Source organism: Olea europaea, unplaced genomic scaffold (genome assembly GCF_002742605.1).
Source record: "Olea europaea var. sylvestris unplaced genomic scaffold, O_europaea_v1 scaffold256, whole genome shotgun sequence".
NCBI lineage: Eukaryota > Viridiplantae > Streptophyta > Magnoliopsida > Lamiales > Oleaceae > Olea > Olea europaea.
The window spans coordinates 543,319-564,146 of NW_019243883.1; the positions used below are offsets into that span (position 1 = coordinate 543,319).

Below are 20,828 nucleotides of genomic sequence, written 5' to 3' on the forward strand. Positions count from 1 at the left end.
GATTATATTAACAAGATTTTACTCGAACAAATTCCCGGTGATTTTTTCACATACTATAGTTTTGATAAAGCAATTGACAAATCGGAACAAAGCTTGAACGAAGATTTCTTGAATACTTTGACACCAAATGGTATTCCACCGCATGAATTGAAACTTAAGGTAAATTCTCTTGTAATGTTATTACGGAATATTAATCCTTCCGAAGGATTATGCAATGGAACACGCCTTACTTGTCGAAAATTTGAGGAAAACGTAATTCTTGCTGAAATTACAACTGGTGAGTATTGTGGGAAATATGTTTTCTTACCAAGGATCCCTTTTATATCTCTTCAAAGTGATCGAAACTCAATTCAATTTAAGAGAACTCAATTTCCAATTAGACCGTATTTTGCAATGACAATAAATAAAGCACAAGGTCAAACACTTGATTTTGTCGGTCTATATTTTCCAGAACTAGTTTTCTGCTATGGTCAGCTATATGTAGCATTATCAAGAGCAACAACGAGGACATCTCTAGAAGTTTTATTGAAACCATCAAGCATGGACAACTCATATAATACATGTATTAAAAATGTTGTGTACAAGGAAATTCTTTCGTTTATACATTCATATACCTAAAATGTTTGAACAGGTATATTTTTTATCTTCGAGAAATTTTTATAATATGTTCTCGTACAATAGTTTCCTCAATTTTAAATACATGAAGAATTATATCGTTACTATTTTTTTCATTCTTTGCATTTGCTATAAAAAAAATTCACAGGTTTCATTATCGGGAATGAAAAGTTCTTTTTAATTCTTTGCTACATGTGTACAATGGAATCACTAATGACAGCTTCAATTACAACCTGCGTTTGCAAAAGGTATGATTCAAATTTTTTTAGTGTTAGTTTAATAGTTTGCCAGATCGATAACTAATTTACTTTAGTAAAATTTCAAAATAAAAAGTAATTTCTCTATTTTTAGAATATATTTACCCTTAAGAGTTTCACATTGTCACATAAATATTCTTCCATCAGTTAAAATGTGCTCTTATGCCAATTATTACAATGTTCAACTTTGTCAAAAAAAAATAAAATTAGTATAATAATGGATTTTATGGAAACTCAATTTCAGATTCCCTTATTATCAACTTCAAGTTGTTTCCCCTCATATATTTTACAGTCTTTCACATTTAAGATATATGTAATTAATACTATTTCTACTACCTCTTAAAAGAGGGGGTTTATATTAATGTTCATTTATATCACAGCCGTTTACACCCACTGTTCCACAACCATTTTTTCTACAGTTCACATTTTTTTTGAATAAATGAAATAGAATCTCCTTTCTTAACCCTAAATAAAACTCTAGCTTGCTTTCTCAAAACTCTTGCCCTTGTTCTCAAACTTTCAGATTTTGCAACCCGACGGCTAAAGGAGAGATCCATTTGAAGTACACTTGAAATACACTGTCTATGTTCTTGGCAATGGAAGAATGAGACTTTTTCTATTATTCAACTTTTGTTTACGGTAAGGACCTAGCTCTTCTTCTTCTTCTTTTTTTTTTTTTATTTTCGAGTTAGCGGAGGAAGGTGATAATGAAGAGTATAGGACGACGATGGTCACTGTAGTAAATGGTAGAAGAATCGAAGGTTGTCAAACTTATTTGATAAAGAAGCACATATTAATAACGAAAAAGAAGAAGAAGAACGTTGTAGCCAATAATTTTCTTTTTTAGTTTAGTTTTCGGAAACCTTTTGAGTTGTTGATGAGGATTTAATTCAATTATGTTGATTTGTTATGGTGTTCTAAATCTTGATTGATTCAACTGGATTTCTAATCCTTTTGATTTTCTTTTAATAATCTAATTGATGTCAATTAGTTTGTGAGATAGATTTGTTAAAAATTAGTTTCTCTATAAATATTATAAGTTCCCTAAATTTAAGTAATTTGTCTGCCCTTTGTGCATCATACGTTCTGATTCTTGGACAGTTTTATGCTACTGTAATTCTATCAATAGGGAGACTAATGCTTGATTTTCCTTTTGAAGCTCATGGTTTATTGAAATCATTTTGCTGCTTCTGCTTCTTGCTGGTTCCACTTGTAGACTAACGGAATTGCACTTTAATTGCTTACAAATGATGTGTAAAATACGATTTATGGCTTTGTCATCAGCTATTTATAATCTGATTTTTTGCTTTTATAATGAATTAGTCTAATACACTACTTTATGCAAGCTACTTAAAGCATTATCTTAATTTCTCTAGGTGTGGTTGCAGGATTAAATGCTCAACATGGTGTTAATTTAAGCACACCTACGTCTTTTAGCAATCCTGTTGCTGGAGGTAATAATAGTATGGACATGGGGGTAGTTGTTCACTCTAGCAGACCTTTCGCAATGGTTGATGAAATTACAAAAGGATCTTTAGCAGCAGCAGATGGCTTACAGCTTGGAAATCAAATTGTAAAATTTGGGAATATGAAAATAGGTGAGAACTTGGTACAGAAGCTTACGACTGAAGCTCAGATAAATCAGAGCCATGCAATGCTTGTGGTAGTTATGGGGTAAGGAATTTTCATAAATTTGACCATAAAACCCAACTCTTGGCAATGTCATGACCTACTTGTTACGTTACATTCTAATCATATTTTATATTTTTCCCTTTTGTTTAAACTATGTTTCAATTGGTCTATAAATCTCATTTATGCAAGTGAATCATGAAATGTTCAATTTCAACAAATCATCTTGAACTAAAAATATGCTAATGTTATATATTTGAATTCTGTTGATTTTATACAATAAGATCAATAATACATAAGTTTCTTTTAATTCCGATAGTCCAATAATATTCCTTGTTCTAATTAAGTTTTACATAGAGATGGTTTGATACTCTTTTAGAATTTAATGAACATTTTATGCTTTCCCTTTACTTCGTGCAACGTTAGGAAATGTTTGAGTGAATTTAACATTATTCTTCTTGATAGAATATACAAAATTGGTGTGTGTACATTAACGCTTTCCTATTTAATCATCTAACTTTGTTCGGTGAACAAAAAATTTTGTGAGCAACTATTTTTATTATATATACATTACATATTTCTTTATCAATGCATGAATTGATTTTATGGGAAACTTAATAAAATTTTTTTTACTAATTTTATTATTAATCTAAATTCTAACCAACAATGTTATTTTTTCAGAGTAGGATTACAGTCATCCTATATCTAAAGACGATTAATCTTACATGGTCGAAAATATATTCACTTTCAATGCTGATAAATATGCAAAGATGGAATTTGGATTGAATTATATGATGATATGTTTCCTTGCATTATGCTATATTGTTATGTTTCTTAGTATATGATATTTTCAATTTTTATTAATCGAATGATGAACATATGAAAAGATAAATTTTCAAGATGCTTATTCTTTACATTCCTACTCTTTTAAAAAATGGAATCTTACGTCTACTATTCATCTAGGAAGCATTTTAAGTGTTTTCCATCGTATCTCCAAATCCATCTGGCAAAGTAATTCTTATACTAAAGGTCTAATAATATTTTTTTTTAGACGATATATATTCTTCTCTAGCCAAAGACAATCTGCTATCGAAAACTTTAATTCATAATTCCATCTTCAAAAAAAAAAAAAAAACATTAGCTAGCCCTAATTTCTCTTCTTCTTCTAAATTGTTGAAATTAATTCGAAATAATCTATAGGAATTGAAACATTTGTAAGTATAATTCGCGTACGGCATTTCTCTTTGAAATGTTATGTAATTTCAATTTATTATTTGTAGAATATTAGACGTTGGACGTCCTATATCTAATCTATTTATCGTCTTTTTTGTGGTAAGGTAAACCGACAATGAGAAGTTAGCTGATGATGAAGAGGAAACTAAGGGGAAGTACATCCATGGTGATGTATTCAAGTACCTGAAATACAAATTTTTGTTTATAATAAATGATGGTTCAACCTTAGTATCCTTTATTATATTTTCCAACGTCCTGGATTCGAAGTTTTCTATTTACTCTTTCACTTAATTAAAAACTAATGTTTTTCATACAATTCATACATTTTTCGACCATAAATTGAATTTTCTTCTTACTAATGTAATAAGTGAACACAATAGTTTTTCAAAATACATAAATCCAACAGAAAATAAAGAAAAAAAAGACAAACAACAATGATAGTAACATTTAACCTGATAACACTTATGATAATATAAGTTAAGCTCCCCACAACTTCGTGAATAGATAAAATTACTTAATAAATAAAGTGAATAAATAAAGTTACTTACTAAATGTATTATGCATGAAGCACTCGTATTTGAAACATATGGATTAACAATCCTTCTTCCAATTTGTAAATCTAACATAATGTATTAAATTTTAGCAAATTATAAAGTAATATTTTTCAAAATCAACACGTGAACCAGTAAAAAACTAACACAGAAAACTACCAACTTTTTATAAAAGCCTTTTCAATTCTAAGTATATATCTACATGAAATAGATATATATATATATATACACGTGAAATAGATATTATACAAATGAAAAAAAATAGTGCCAACTTTCCACGCAAAACTTTTTCATATAAACCATCATTAACTTTTTCTTTCACTTTAATTCTCATCCATACAAAAAGATATTTTACAGACCAAGTGTATGGTTGGATATTAAAACAAAGATTCTTCTACTCATGTTCTATCTATTAATATCTGCTTTCGACTAAATAATTTTATGTTACTTTTACTTTCCCCTTCAGCATCAAAATTCTACAACAGTATCATAAACATCATACTCTTCAACTACAATTGCAAAAGTTTAAAAACTCCGTTTTCGTTTTCGTTTTCTTATTGGTAAGTTTTACATGTTACTATCGTTTTACTATAATTATCTTTTATTAATCCAAAAGAAGAACGTTAGATTATTTCATAAAAAACTTTTAGAATTAAAAAAATTGATATCATTTTTTTACAATAAATTTAACGTAATATTAACAACTGTAACTATTTGTGTAATAATTTCTTCTTCACATAATCATAGGATATCAAGAATGGCCGCATTTTATAAACTTATCCCACAGATTTCCACTTTTGAGAAGAATTGGACTGCAAAAATCATAGTTGCAGAAAAACAAGCACCTAAAACTGTTCGAAATAACATTAGCCGCTACCAAAACCTTCTCTTAATGGATTTAGCGGTAAATATATATTTAAGAATCTTCTTATTTCTATTCTAAATATTTGTTTTTGTAATATATTTATATAGAACTCATTTTTACATTTGAACAGGGTAACAAAGTTATTGCCATAATCTATGATACAAATATTACGGCCCTTGCAGATGAGCTAACACTAGGGAAAACATACATGTTATCAAATGCAACTGTAAAAGACAACAGAAATGAGTTCAGAGGCTCGCTTGAAGACAAAGTTTGGACCATAACAGCAAAGACAAAGATAGAAGAACTTAAGGAGGATAATTTAAACATTCTCTTCTCGAGATATGAACTCACAGCATTCAACAAACTTGAACGATATATGGATAGTAATGAAGAGATAAGTATGATCACAAACACATTAACTTATAGCCAATATAAATTTAGTTAACATTTTTTAATCGTTCTATTTATATTCATTTTATCATATACAAAATATGATATCAACACAACTTCTTTTTTGCAGGTGTTATAGGCGTCATTATAGAAGTTCGTCAAAAAAGAATTATCCAAACCTAGTTTGGCACACAAGCATGTCTTCAAGATGTTGTGCTGATAGATAAGTCTTTCCAGACGATCATATTAATGATGTGGGACACTTTTGTTGAAAATGAGTGCGTTATTATAATAGATAACATTGGAAGCAAACCAATCATCCGGGTGACTACTTTAAAATTTTCTTCTACAACGGTAAACAAAATAAAAAAAATATTTTCTTTACATTTATATTTTAAGTAAAATGAACACTAACTTTATGATTGAAATTTTTTATTTTTTTAGGACTTACGCTCTCTACAAAAGTGAACAGCACTTTTTTCATTAATCCTGCAATTGTAGCTGTCACAGACTACAAAGAATGGTTATCGAATAGAACTAACAAATTTCTTCTATTTTTCTAACTTTATAAATATTGGTAGTAAATCTCACACTTCATTGTTTACTTTATTTATGCAGGATTGAAACAAACAAAGAATATACTGCATATATATATTATTAATGTTTTTTGACCAATACTAAAAAAATTTACGCTCTTTCTTATTACTATATATTTCTCATTTCGTATGCAGAAAAAATTTTATTGGGTCAAAGCGCAATGGAAAATTACTTCAATGAACCAAAAGTTTTGATTTATTGCATGTAACAATTGTAAGAAAACGTCAAGTGTAGACTTGGGACAAATTCATAAGTGTCGTTTCTGCAAATTTGAACATGCAAAAGCAATACCAAGGTAACATGTACTCTAAACCTATATTTAACTATTTATTAAAAATAACACTTCATTTAACAAAACTTACTATGTAATTTAATTAACTTCTCTATATAGGGTAACTGCTTTCGTACATATTGAAGACAACTCTGGAGGCTTGGATGCAACCATAATAGGAGAAACCGCAGAAACTTTATTGGAAGCAAATGCCGTCCAAATTATGAACCATTTTGAAAAGGTTAACTCCAAATACTACTAAATTTTTAATAATTATTTGCATTTACTTCATCATATTAAATGAGTATAATTTTAATATTTCAGGACGTGGATACACAACTAAAAGATCTCATAAGAACTAACAACGAAGAAGAACAGCTTTTTTACCTAAAAGTAACACCAAGAAGCCAAAATCCACCTGAATACCGATATAAAATTATCTTCATATTCAACTCTTCAACAACAACTGACATTGATTCTTCAAGTACAATCATAGAATTGGATTCTTCTCTTGTAACAACTGATGATAGTTCAAACAAAACATCTACGAAAAGTAAAGAGAAGATGTGCATGATAGATAATCAAGATTCTACAAACGCCGACGAAGTGCTTGCACCAAATGCAAAGAGGGCTCTCTTTCAAACTCGAGACCAAAAACCGAAACTCGTTCCAAGAAGAAAATGAAGACTGATAAACATGTTGAAGATGCTGATGTCCTTAGCTCTAGATAAAACCTCAACTCACGTTCGTTTTGTTTTGGGATAATAGACAATCTAACAGTAGACACTTCTCTGATTCTACAAGCAACCTATAATCTATAAATCTCCAGTAGAATAATGAGTCTTAGATACAGTTATATAATTTTGGTTTCTAAATAGAACAGGTTGCTTTAGATATTTTGGTATGTTTTTGTTGTTAAAAATGTAAATACTATGAAATCACAGAATTGTACTCGACCTGTGGTTGACACTAATATATAAAACTTCTTTTGCTATCGATAAAGAATAGTTGTGTAAAATACATATATTTTACTTTATCTATTAGTTAAATATTATCTCCTCCTCAATTTCGCTTAATCGAATACGTAATCAAAACACAAGTTCAATATACTTGCATTTTCCATTTTTTAATTTTTTAAATTAATTTCTTTTTTTCTTTGTTCCAATAAAGTTTACCTAGCTTTTAAATAATCTTTTAAACAAACTGTTTCGTTTATATAGTTAATTGGTAATTAATTATATCGTTTATATAACTGTACTCTTTGTGCAAACTCTCTCTTTTATTTAAAAAAACTAAATAATTTAACAAAATAAAAAAATATATAAATTTATTCATTTTCTTTTAATTGCATGCTTGTAAAAAACTAAATTCACCTCTGCTTTCTTTTAAAATATAAATATTTAATTCATCAAGAAAACACTATGTTACGATAAAGTATTTTCTTTTTTTATAAACTTAATAATTATAACATATGATAAAGGAAGAATTAATTTCATTGATCTAAATGATTTCACATAGAAAGAATTATGTAACATGATAATTCCCAACAAGATACGTACTACCTTCAACAGTTTAACCACTTATATCCTATCATTTTACTATGAATAAAAAACAGCCTTTTTAAATACATATTTCAATTTATCTATTACTTAAACATAGTTTCCTCTTCAATTTTACATTTCTTAAAACATAAGTTCAATATACTCACATTTTTCATTTTGTAATTATTCAACAAAGTCTACTCACCTCGCTTTTAAATGAACTTTTAAACAAATTTTTTAATTTATACTGTCAATTATTTCATTCAATAAATATTTTCATAAACTTACATCAACAATTACATATAATTTTACTTTTCATGCAAACTCTCTCTTCTACATATATAAATAAACGAAAAAAAATACGATTTTACAAAATTCAGAACAAACAGAAAATAATTCATAAGTAAAAAACACCAACAAAAAAAAATATTCTCTCTAATTAAAATAAAAAATGAGAAAAAAAATAAATAGTAAATGAAACATTTGTACTTTCAACTACCCACATTGTAGTTAACAACATCTATCTACCCACATTCAAACTACTATCCAAACCTACCTATCCACATTTACTAACTGACATTCAAAATACTACCTACCCACATTTAACTACCCATATTCAACTATTTAACCATCCTTTTACTACCATTTCACACGTCTCAAAAATATTTTCTTTCAATTTTCAAAGTTCTCAAAAGGAAACTAAGTTCAACCACCAGGAAGAAAGGTAATCTTCTTTCCAATGAAAATAAATTTCGAATATATTTATCGTATAGAGAATATGTGGTTTATCAATTCTATTATATTAGGAAAATCATGCAAAATTATGTGTCACTTTTCTTTACTGTAAGTATTTAATTTGCATTATATACATGAATAGTATAACATACCATGTCTGTCACTGCATAGTCAAACGAATGAACGCATGCAATCCATCACTTCCACCATGTCTTGGGATAAGAAAAAATGTAGAGGAATTCAAAGAATATTTTGGATACAAATTCATCAGCCAACAAATTCTTCAATAATATGAATATCAAAGCTAAAATGAAACCTAAAACTTATTCATGCAAATCTCAATCATTTTCATTTGGCCAAAAAATATTGAATCTATCACTAGCTGTTGAACAACTCCTCTTACTGAACCTCAAGTTTGTTAATATCTCGAAGAACATTTATTGAATCTCAAGTTTGTTAATATCTCGAAGAACATGAAAAATTTGAATTTAGAAAGCACGACTCCTTTGGCAGAATCACTTCAAGCTGCTCGGAGTGACCACGCTCCGGACTGCGCAGAGATCGCTTCGGGCTGCGCGGGTGATCTTGGCGCCTTTATGCTCCGCGCAGCCCGGAGTGTCTCCAAAACGTTACAATAAAAAAAATACATTATGCCCAAAATTTTATTATTTATAAAATTAAAAACATTTTACAATAAATACAAATTATAATATAAAACTCATCTTTCATTATTTATAAAATTAAAAATATTTTACAATATATACAAATTATTATATAACCAGTCACCTTAAAATTTTTCGTAACCATTTTAATTTCATTAAATAATTATATTCTTTTCCAAAATTCGACTCAAAAATACATTTTTTATATTTAGAATTTTAATATCAAATTTCCATATTCAAGAATAAAATTTTACTTTCATTAAATAATAATATTCTTTTCCTAAATTCGACTCAAAAATACATTTTTTATATTTAGAATTTTAATATCAAATTTCCATATTCAAGAATAAAATAAAATGCGAGGGGTAAATATATTTTAACATTCCTTGTTAAATATTTATTTTTAATCTTTTAATTATAACATTTAATTTCTCGAATTTAGTACTTCAAAAAAATACAAATTTAACACATTTAATATAATTTCTTTTCTACGATCAACTACCACGTCTAATGTAAAAAATTTCAATTATCTATTAACATCAAAAAATGTTTCTTTTACTTAATTAATTTTTTAATTACTATAATTCTCAATTACATTATACCATAATTTTTTTTATTAAAAACCCTTTCACAAAAAAAATACAAATTTAGTTTCTAGAATTTAGTACTTCAAAAAAAATACAAATTTAACACATTTAATATAATTTCTTTTCTACGATCAACTACCATGTCTAATGTAAAAAATTTCAATTATCTATTAACGTCAAAAAAAATTTCTTTTAATTAATTAATTTTTTAATTACTATAATTCTCAATTACATTATACCATTATTTTTTTAATTAAAAACCCTTTCACAAACATACATATCTTCATTTTTATTTATTTAAATTATACATATAAATTCATTTTATCTAAAGGTGAACATAATGAACTTAATCAAAATTTTCGTTTTTCTATGTTTTATACACATATAGTTATTAACTATCATTTGATTTATTTTAACTTTCGTATAATTTTTTCTTTAAATATATTGCATAAATATTAAAGTTAACAAATTTTTTTTTGTTCAAACTACATATCAATCATAGTTCAAATTATGTTGTTTCAATTTATATATTGTACTATTATATTTCTAATATGAAACTGTAAAAATATCATAAAGTTTCATACAATTGTAACCAATTATCCTTTCCATCACAATATATATATACAGTTACACATCAAACACAAAACACAATGGTTCAAATAGTATAGATATAATACTAAATTTTTTTTTCATGAAGTTGTAGTCTCTAAAATGTTATTCATCATCATGAACAAAATTAGCCAGTTTCTAAAAAATTATGTTAAATTAGTATATGAATAAATTTGTTGATTACTAAACAGTTTTTTTGTTACTTTTTGCAGATGTCACTAGAATACATATTATTTCCAAATCAATGGTTCTCTGCTACAATTACTCAATTTGCAAATCATCAATATTTTAAAGATTTTGTAGAACTTATAAATGCAGATGATCAAGCCTCTTTATTGTGCAGTCCATTCCATGGATTCATTTGTGGAAATATGAATAAGAAGCAAAACGACAAATTTAGCAGCAAGTTAACACATGAGTTCATAATGAGACTTATAAACTATGGTAAGATTAACGAAGTTTGGGTACAACTAGACGATCGTGTAGCTCGTTTTGGCCTACAAGAATTTTGTCTCATAACTGGATTGCCATGTCATGAACCTACTGTCGATCTAAATTTTAGTAATACTCGACTTAGAGATGAATACTTCGATGGTTCAAAACGAATAACTATGATAAGACTTTCTGAAGTATTTCATATATGTGAAGATCGAGAAGATGAATTTAAGTTGGGATTAGTTATATTTGTCGAATGTGTTTTAAAATCAACTGGAAGACACATCGATTACAGAACTGTTGGAATGGTTGAACAGCTTGATGAATTTCTTACGTATCCATGGGGACGTAAGGCATATTTTGTTCTATTACATTCATTACAAGAATCACAGCTTGAAAGAATACGAAGAATGCAACAAAATAACCAAGCAGAATGTAAATATTCATTGCATGGTTATCCACTTGTATTCCAGGTATTTTTCTTACATTTATTCCCTATTCGATATAATTTAATCATGTAAAAATGTTAATATTCCTTTTTACTTATATTTCAGTATTGGATATACGAAGCTTTTCCTAAAATTGGACGACAATTTGGTCACCGTATCCGAACAAGTTTAAAATGTCCACGAATGCATAAATGGCAGCCTCAAATGGTATTAGCGAAAAATGTTATTAAAGAATTTTTAGCTACTGAAGAGGTATGTTCATTTTAGTATACAATTAAATATATGTTTTATTCTTTATAAATAAATTTTAGAGAATACGTCTCATATTTTATTACATATTACAATTATAGATTACAGTAATTGCAATGTTAAATCCTACTGAAGCAGAATTGGAAACATTCTGGTATACAACTCTTTCACTGCCAATTGACAACCAACATTGTACACTAGATAGCATTGTCAATGGTGAATTGGAAAATACAACAGAACAAATTCGAGCATATAACATACATCCACAAGAAACAACTGTACACAGTTCAAATAGAATTAAATCTATTTCTTTCGGTACTTCAGACTATGTAACTAAACAAGATATGGAACAGATGTTCAATGTACAGAGACAAGATGTCTTTGGTTTCTACGACAGCTTGAAAACACAGATGATTCAAGAAGCAACAAAGCAAGAAGCTCAGTATCATACGATTCTTGAAAATCAACAAACTCTCTGTCAGACACTTCTTGACAATCAAAAACAATTTTTTGAAGTGCAGCAAAAAAATCAACAGGAACATTTTCAGGGCATACAATCTGACATGCATTCTTATGTGGATACCAGTTTCGGTTTAATGAAGTCTTACATTGATGAAAAAAATCGAAATATGCAGAATCAGTTAACCAACTAGAAATCACATATGGAATCAATTGTAGGCTCTGTACAACATGATTTGCCCCCTCCAACAAATCAAGCTGAATTTGAAATGCCTTCAACATCTGAACATGCAGAAGACGTCGAAAGATCAACAAAAGAAAAAAAAAAGGTAAGCAAAAAGAGACACAATCTCCATCACCAACGGCAACGAATACTTTAGAAGATTATAACATCGACAAATACAAAAACATTAGAGAATGGATATCAGAAAATCCATCAGAGTAAGATATTAAATTTAACTTCGTTAACTTAAATATTCTATTTCGTATTTTACTTATTTAATAACAATTTCGTTTTTTCTTATATAGTGCATACTGGAAAGATGAAATTGGCAATCAATACGCAAGACATTCGCTGATAATTATAATAAATCAAATTAAAGATATAAATATTGTGGTAAGTCAACTTTAGCAATCTTAATTAATTTTACTTCGTTATTAATATAGCTAACTAGCATATTGATATAGAATTAAAGCTGTTGCGAAGATTCATTGATGATACATCTTCCCCGGTTTCCAAAGAATATGCAATCATGGACTTTCGATTCGAGAATGAATGTGTTCATTGGTACACAACGATCAAACAAGGAGCAACCGCTTCTGTGAATAATTTTCAGGCATTAGAGCATTACACAAAAGGAGAATTACCTACATTTGCTCGACCCTAGATAACATACAACTATTTATTGATTCCAGTCGCATATCCAGGCAACAGTTGGTTTATTTTTCTTGTTGATTTTGAAAAGTGGAAATTTCAAGTATATGATTGCAGCCACAACATTCATACACCAGATGCAATCAAGTTACGTGCAGCCCCAGTTTTGGATGTAGTACAATCATTATTAATAGTTACTGACATTTTCTTCGGGAAGCCAAATTTACGAAAACATAGAAATAAACGCATGAAATTGGAAATCATACCGTATCTACCTTGTCAAAATAATGGGTAAGTATCTCAACAATTTACTTTAATATTTATTTTTCTATTCAATTTTATTTTACATTTATAGCATTACTATAAAATAACTTCAAACTATTTTTTCTGTAGGCCAAACTCTGGAGTTCTTCTTCTCAAATACATTGAATGCTTCATTTTCGGATATCCATTAGAAGCAGTTTCAACTGAGAAAATACGTTTATACAGACGAAAAATTGTCACAGATATCAGTCAAAATGAATATTTTTTCCGTCCATATTTATCATAACCATAACAAAGAAGGTAACTTTTTTTTTTTTATAATGTCCCCATCATGTAAAGCAAAAGTTATAATAAGGTAAAAGCATTACCAAAATAAATGTCTATATTCATTAATTAATTCAATCTCAATTTTTTCTACATATACTTTAGTCTTGTTTCTTTCTACTTCTGCTAATAGCTTTTCTCTTGCTTTAATAGGTATGCCCTGTCATGATTGATGTTAAAACCAAGAAGAACTTTTCATCACCCATCATGTAAGTATCATGTATTCAAATATCAAGTATATCAAAGAATTGCCGTTTTAACAATTTCTTATCAATGTTTCATTTTCTTCCTTTTGTAATAACGCTGTTAACTTTTGAAAGTGATCATTATAATCTCATTTGTATTTCAATTTTCTTTCTCTACAAGCTTAATTCAACTTTTGAAAGTGATCATTATAATCCCATTTGTATTTCAATTTTCTTTCTATACAAGTTTAATTCAACGTGTTTTAAATACAATCATTATGCAAATAATTTTTATATTCGTTAAATGTATTATCATTATTCAATAAAACGACTGAAAAAATTGATCATATGAATTTTTATAGAATTTTTATCAACCCTCATAGTAATTTCTTTAGCAGTCTATATGTTATAAGATTAAGTTAAATAATCTATAATAGTATAATTTATTTATTAACTACTGCAAATGAAATCGTAGAGAAATACTTCTTACCAACTCATTTAGGACAAATAAAAGCAAATCCATATTTATACTTCTCATTTTATACCTTAAATATAACTTTCTAATATATTTATGAACAGATATGCTGCTGCACTTATTTTTGCTACTCATTGGGAAATGTCATAAACTTTGAGAATAATTACAGCACAAACGTTTCACATAATTTGCAGAAAATAATAACCAAGTTTTCATATACACTTAAAAAACCTATTTCACGCACAAAACAGAATTATTATTGCGAATTTGCCTATTGAAAAGTATAACTACTATTTTCCATCTAAACAGCTCAAAAAAAATTCTACATGAAAATCTTTATTAGAGCATAGTAAATGAAACAAGCTAAAAATAGTGAATTACAATAAAAATTCAATACTAATATAAATCACCACACTAATATCACCTTAAACAAAATTCAAGCCATGCATTGCATGGCCAGGAACTAGTTTATATATAAATATTTGATGTCCAAAATGAATTATTTGTTGATTACATAGATATGTTTACGAACAAACATGGTACGTAATGATTTTATTTTTTAATACGATCATATATTTATATACAAATATTTGATGATAAACAAATGTTTACAAGTAAAGAAGCATTGATTGATTGGGTTTAAACTACCAGTATGAGACATAACATGATTGTTGTTATAAAAAAGTCCGACTTAGGCCAAGTTGGGAGAAAATCAAGAATTGATTTCGCGTGTGAAAGATATGGTGCCAACAAAGTAAATGAAAAAGGAAAGAGACGTAGAGCTACTAGAACAAAAAAGTGTTGATGCTTATTCGCTTTGAATAGAAGAAAATTGATAAATGGTGATTATTGGGTATTGAAAGTGAAATGTGGAAGACACGATCATGATATTGCCCATAGCCTTGAAGGACATTCATATTCTAGGAGACTAACTTAGAATGAGACTTCAATTTCAGTTGTCTTTATGACACAATCAAAAATTCGCTTGGTCAACTGGGTAGATGATGGGGAATGAAAATTCTCTAAGTGGCATTCTTTTCATATGAGCTATCTGGACTCTATTCGCCCAACGAAATCCTTGCCCATCAACAAACATGCACAGCCAAAATCGATCAAATAGCATAATATATACATAAGTCAGGCTTTGTTACAGTGGTGTAATGTTAAGAAGTTCAAGGGTATGCTGGGATTTGTGAACAGCAGCATCTTACAATGTTCATGACCAATTGGATCCTAACATTCCAGTAGGTACCAGAGGAGATCGCTATGATCGTTACTGTATTCATGTGTGTGTGCGTGTGTGTAGAGTGGGTTGATTTGGATTAAAATTATTCCAAACCAACTAATTTGGTTTTAGTTTTGGGTTGGGATTAAAATCAACCCAAACCAAATCGCGAATCTATGGTTGTTTGCTTTGATGGATTGAGTTTTAAGAATAAGAACGATAAAACTTCTAATCTAATAGGGTTAAGCTAAAATATATGTTAATATAATGTTCAACCCGTTCAACTTTGTTCTTATTTCGTTCATCTTATTTAAAAGAGTTTATGGCTTTAGGGAATATGTGGATCTATAATGTTAGAGATGTATTTTAAGTGTAATGAATATATAAAATTCATTTGGATACATAGTATTTAAATGAATGAATTTAATAAATATAAGATTGAAATATGATGTGGATGTAAATAGTACTTTTTTTAAAAAAATTAAAATTTAATAATGATGAACTTAGAGGTGGATGTAAATATAAAAAATGTGAATGGAAATAGCGGTACCCATAACACATTCCTTTCCTTTTTATCCTCTCATGTATCCCTAGTTTGGGCTTCATTTTTTTAATAGTGAAAACTAGCTCATACCCTACCTATTATTCATTTCAAAAATAAAATAGTTTAATTTTAATTTCAGAAATCAGGTGATAATGAAGAAAATTAAATTAATTAATATCTAATCAAATCTTTTCACTCTTCCCCACCGTTATTATTATGTAACTCTTCAAAATTCACCCACCACTACACCGTATAGGTCGCCTGCTCGGCTGCTACCACCACCAACCACCACTTACCATCGGCGAAATCACCTCCCAAATATAACTCTACATTCGACTGGTCTCCCAAATACAATTCCACCGGCGAAGGCCATGAATCCATCAGATCTTGTCAAGCTTCTCAACTTTGACGATAGGGTTGGTTTGGCAATGGTGTCCCACACCTGCACTTGAATCTCATGAGACCTAGGCATTTCTAACAATTGGCTCAAATGTTAACCACCATTGAAACCATTCTCCATCTTCGTCGTCTTCAACCTTCAACCAAAATTCAATTCGGACACAATCAAAGTTTACTTTAAAACAAGTCCTGCAATTCAAACCTTCATAAACCCATAAGAAGAAAATGATGTTGATGGGGGGACATGTTTCTAATTCCAATAAGGAAGAAGAAGGTAAAACCTGTTGTACTAATTAATTTTTTATTTAATGCATTATAATGTCAAATGCAGTATATAGGTACGTTTGGGTATTATGTGAATAGGTGATTGTGATCGAAATTTTGTTGATGTGGCCTTGTTTTTCGTGATTGTTACCTATTCTCTGTTCCCCATGTTTGATTTTGTATTTAATCACAGCAATCTAGTGTATTCATATGGAGTGCTGCAGAGAGACTCGAAATCAGAGCTTTTATTTTTATCCCTTGTTTTAGAGTTTTGAAGTGTTGAGTTGCAAAATTCTTTTATAGTGATAGGGTTTATGAATGTGGAGAACGCGACTGCGGCGACTAGTATTCGACAATCAGGGGGGATTTTGGGGCAGCTATTTGTGGACCGTGTATTGTGCACAAGTGTGATGCTGATATTCTTTTCTCCATGATTTAACGAGTTCAACCTTTTTTTCTTGATGTATTTTTAATTGTCTTGAAGATTAATTATGGGAACTCCATGACCAAGAAAAAGAATGCAAGAAATTGCAAATTCTGGGTTTGATTTAAGCCCATGTTTGGCCTTCATTCTTGCCAAATTTTAATGGTTGAAATAGTGTTTTTTTGAAAAATGTATGCTTGAAAAAGAATGAAAAGTTTTTGATTTGCATGTAATATTATTTTATGAAAGATTGTGTGATTGAAAATAAGAGAGAGAAAAAGAATGAGAATGAGAATGGGGGCCAAACGGATTTTTACGTATACAAGTTCATTTTTGCTTCTGAAGAAAATTTAAATTCTAGGCAATTTTACATTTTATCTTTGTTGTGGATTATAGTTTCTTTCACCAGCAGACTGAATTTCGAAGCATAAAAAACTTCTTGTTAGGTAGTAATTAGCAAGAGTAATCTTTTGGAAGTAGATAATAAGTTATAAATGAAATTTATGTAAATAGCTAGCTTCTACTTCTGGCTCAAAGTTACTAATATGGTGATACTTGCTTCAAATTCATGGGATTCAGAAGTCCAGTGGGTTTATGGTGGTGTTGCATTGCAATTAGTGGTGGATTTGAGGTGAAAGTAAAGTCCGGTGGTGGTTGATTGAAGTGGTGCATTGCAGGTAGTGGTGAAATGAAAACATTGTTTTTTTTTATGGTGCCGATGGTGGGAGGGGATGTGATGAAGCGATTATGACCAATTATTGGATAATTGTGACCAATAAATAATGTGACCTAAAAAATATGTGATTTTGACTAAATTTATAATTATGACATACAAATTATGTCTTTTCGACTGTGACCTTGTGTAGTTTGTGACTATTATGCGATTTGATTATTGGTTATTACGTACATGTAGATGAATATGTTCACCGTTTAAATACTATGAATGATGGATGTTACATTAATGTGGATGACATCTATTTATTATGATTGCTATTTAATTTAGATTAATTTTTTTCAGATAGAATTTGTGATAATATATTTGTGATAACAGATTATAGTTAGACAATAGGTCACATTCATTATATTACTAGTCACAATAGATCACAATTAACACACTTGGTCATATAGGGTCCCGATTAACATATTAATGGGTCACGAACTTTTGAATATAAACAGGTTTTGTCACAAAACATTCATTGTTGATGTGGTCACACGTGTCACTGTTAACACAAACTTGATTACATATAGTAACGGCTAAGACGGATCTGGTTACAGCCAATCATAATAAAAACAGATTTGATCACAATGAGTCATAGATAACATGGGCCTGATCACAAACAGTAACAACTTACATAGATTTATTCACATATTATCACATTTATTGCAATTAATCAGTACTCATTGAAGTTTAAAATTATTACTACGTATTCACTCATTTTTAATGGTTTATCCAATGCTCACTCATCCATCACCTATTAACTAACCGTTTAAAATTGTGGATAGAAAATCACACGTGACAAACGACAATCCTATGTGACGTGTTGACGGTATCAACCATGACCATGTCAACAAAAGCTCACCAACCAAACACGTTATTTACTTCCTTAATTGCAAATAAATTTGTGTCTTCGTGATCGATAAATAAGTTTGATCAATTAATTTGATAAACTGTGAAATGAGTTGTGATAAATTAATTAATTAATGTGTGATCGAGAAATAATTTACGATCAATTAATTTGATAATATGTAACCGTAAAATATGTTATAACTTATAAAATTTGTGATTATGATCTAGAAATAAGTTGTAAAGTATAAAATATGGCTTTGGTTAAAATAAGTTGTAGTCAGACAATAATAGGTCACATTGAATTCATTACAAATCACAAACATTCATTAAAAAGTTGAAGAAAAAGCCAGCTATCGGAATTGAACCAATGACCATCACATTATAAATGCGATGCTATAACCTTAGTGAAAACAAACCTAATCATAGAAAGTCACAAATAACGAAAATTTGGTCACAGAGAGTCATGGCTAACACATAAAAGGTCATAAGTAGTCACAATTAACTAAAACTAGGAACTAATCAAACAATGTTTCAGTACCTATCAAAAGCAAATAATAACAAATCAGGCTTGATTAATTTCACAAATAACAAAACGTTATCACGCCAATTGATTCAACGCAATATCCAAAAGAACCAGTAAAGTAAATAAAGTGGCATTGCCATTAAAGAAAAATTCATAAACATAAATCCAAATTAACCCCAAATAATCAATATCAGAGGTTTTTGTCCTACAATCACCATTTCAAAGGAAAAAGGTAATACACCAGGTAGAAGTGCACACTAAAATCTGCGTGTGTCATGCCACTGTCTATTTCGGGAACTCCACTGGTTGTTATTGCAGCTACTGTTCGTCTTCATTTTCTTGAATGCCTCAAAGCTAACCTAACAATCTTCATCAAAATCAACAGATTTAATCATCCCAAGGTTGTCTTGTTCAGTGCACCATTCATCGAAGAACGTAAGGATCTTGTTAAACTCGACAGATGAGATCAGTTCATTATGATTTTGGTCGTAGAGCTCGAACACCTCCTTAAGCTCCTTCTCTTCGTCGTCGTAAGAGGGAAAGGGATCTGTGTCGGCCTTGAAGAAGGAGGCAAACTCCTGGACATTGAAATGTATTTGTAAGTGTTATATTATAAATATACGTAATATATTATTATAACTTATCACCCGATTTTTGAAATATTTTTGTAGGTTTGTTAAATGTGAAATTGTATACTTAAAATATTGTAATTATGTATTTTTCCCATCTCTCAAAGGCATCACCTTTCTCAATTAATGCAATTTAGTCCTTGAGTCCATTTATTTGTGCATCCCATGTGCTCTTTACTTTTAATCCAAGTCCTTCAAATCCTATAGTGTAGAATTTGATTTCCAAATTTTCCATCCAATAGTAAATTTACTTTTCTTCCCTTTCCATTTGTTTCAAACGAATCCATAACTAAAAACAAAACAAAATTAACCCAAGTTAAGTCGAAGTTAACAATTTGACAATAATAAAAATTTAGTAATATGGCTAGAATAAGTGCAGAAAATGCACCTATCATAGCATGGATTATGACAGTCATTAGAGGCTTTTTTCTTGTGGAGAAGATATACTGTTGTAAAAGCTAAATGAAATTTTTGCGAGTTGATGCTTGGACTTGATAGTCGGTTTCTTATCTAACCTTATAGGGTTTGTCAATTTGTTTTATGAATATTCATTTTCAATGCAAGGCTCGAGCTCAAGCACGTTCCCTATAGCGCGATCGATCCCATAATCCAATTCCTGATAAGACACTTCATGGTTCACAAGCTTGAATCTTATTTAAAAAAAGGACTTGTCTCTAATAAATTTGAATAACTCACTAGACGTAGAACCACGTCACCATACAAATGAACCTTGGCAAGGGCGACCTCATTGTTCCTAAGCACAACTGGTGACGAAATGAGCTCGGTGACACAAGAAATCGCCATGGAATAGGTGGAGAAGGCATCTTGGACCGCAATGCCTATGGCTCGAACAGTGAGTTAGTGTGTGAAAGAGTGGTGGTTCGCAGTAGAGAAGTTAGGAATTGCGGTGAAGGAAGGAGCGGAGATGGAGGCAATGTAAGGGACAGTGAAAAAGAGTGGGGGATCTATTTTCTAGTTTCGATTTGCGGCGAGG

The 20,828-nt window shown here is 29.6% G+C and overlaps 1 long non-coding RNA gene across 1 annotated transcript; it reads left to right on the forward strand.

The window, feature by feature from the left end:
- Window positions 1-773: 773 nt before the first annotated feature.
- On the forward strand, window positions 774-2,353 carry LOC111382778. The gene is made up of 3 exons (XR_002700603.1): window positions 774-863; window positions 1,396-1,511; window positions 2,261-2,353. It is a non-coding gene; the product is annotated as an uncharacterized LOC111382778 (long non-coding RNA).
- Window positions 2,354-20,828: the final 18,475 nt, after the last annotated feature.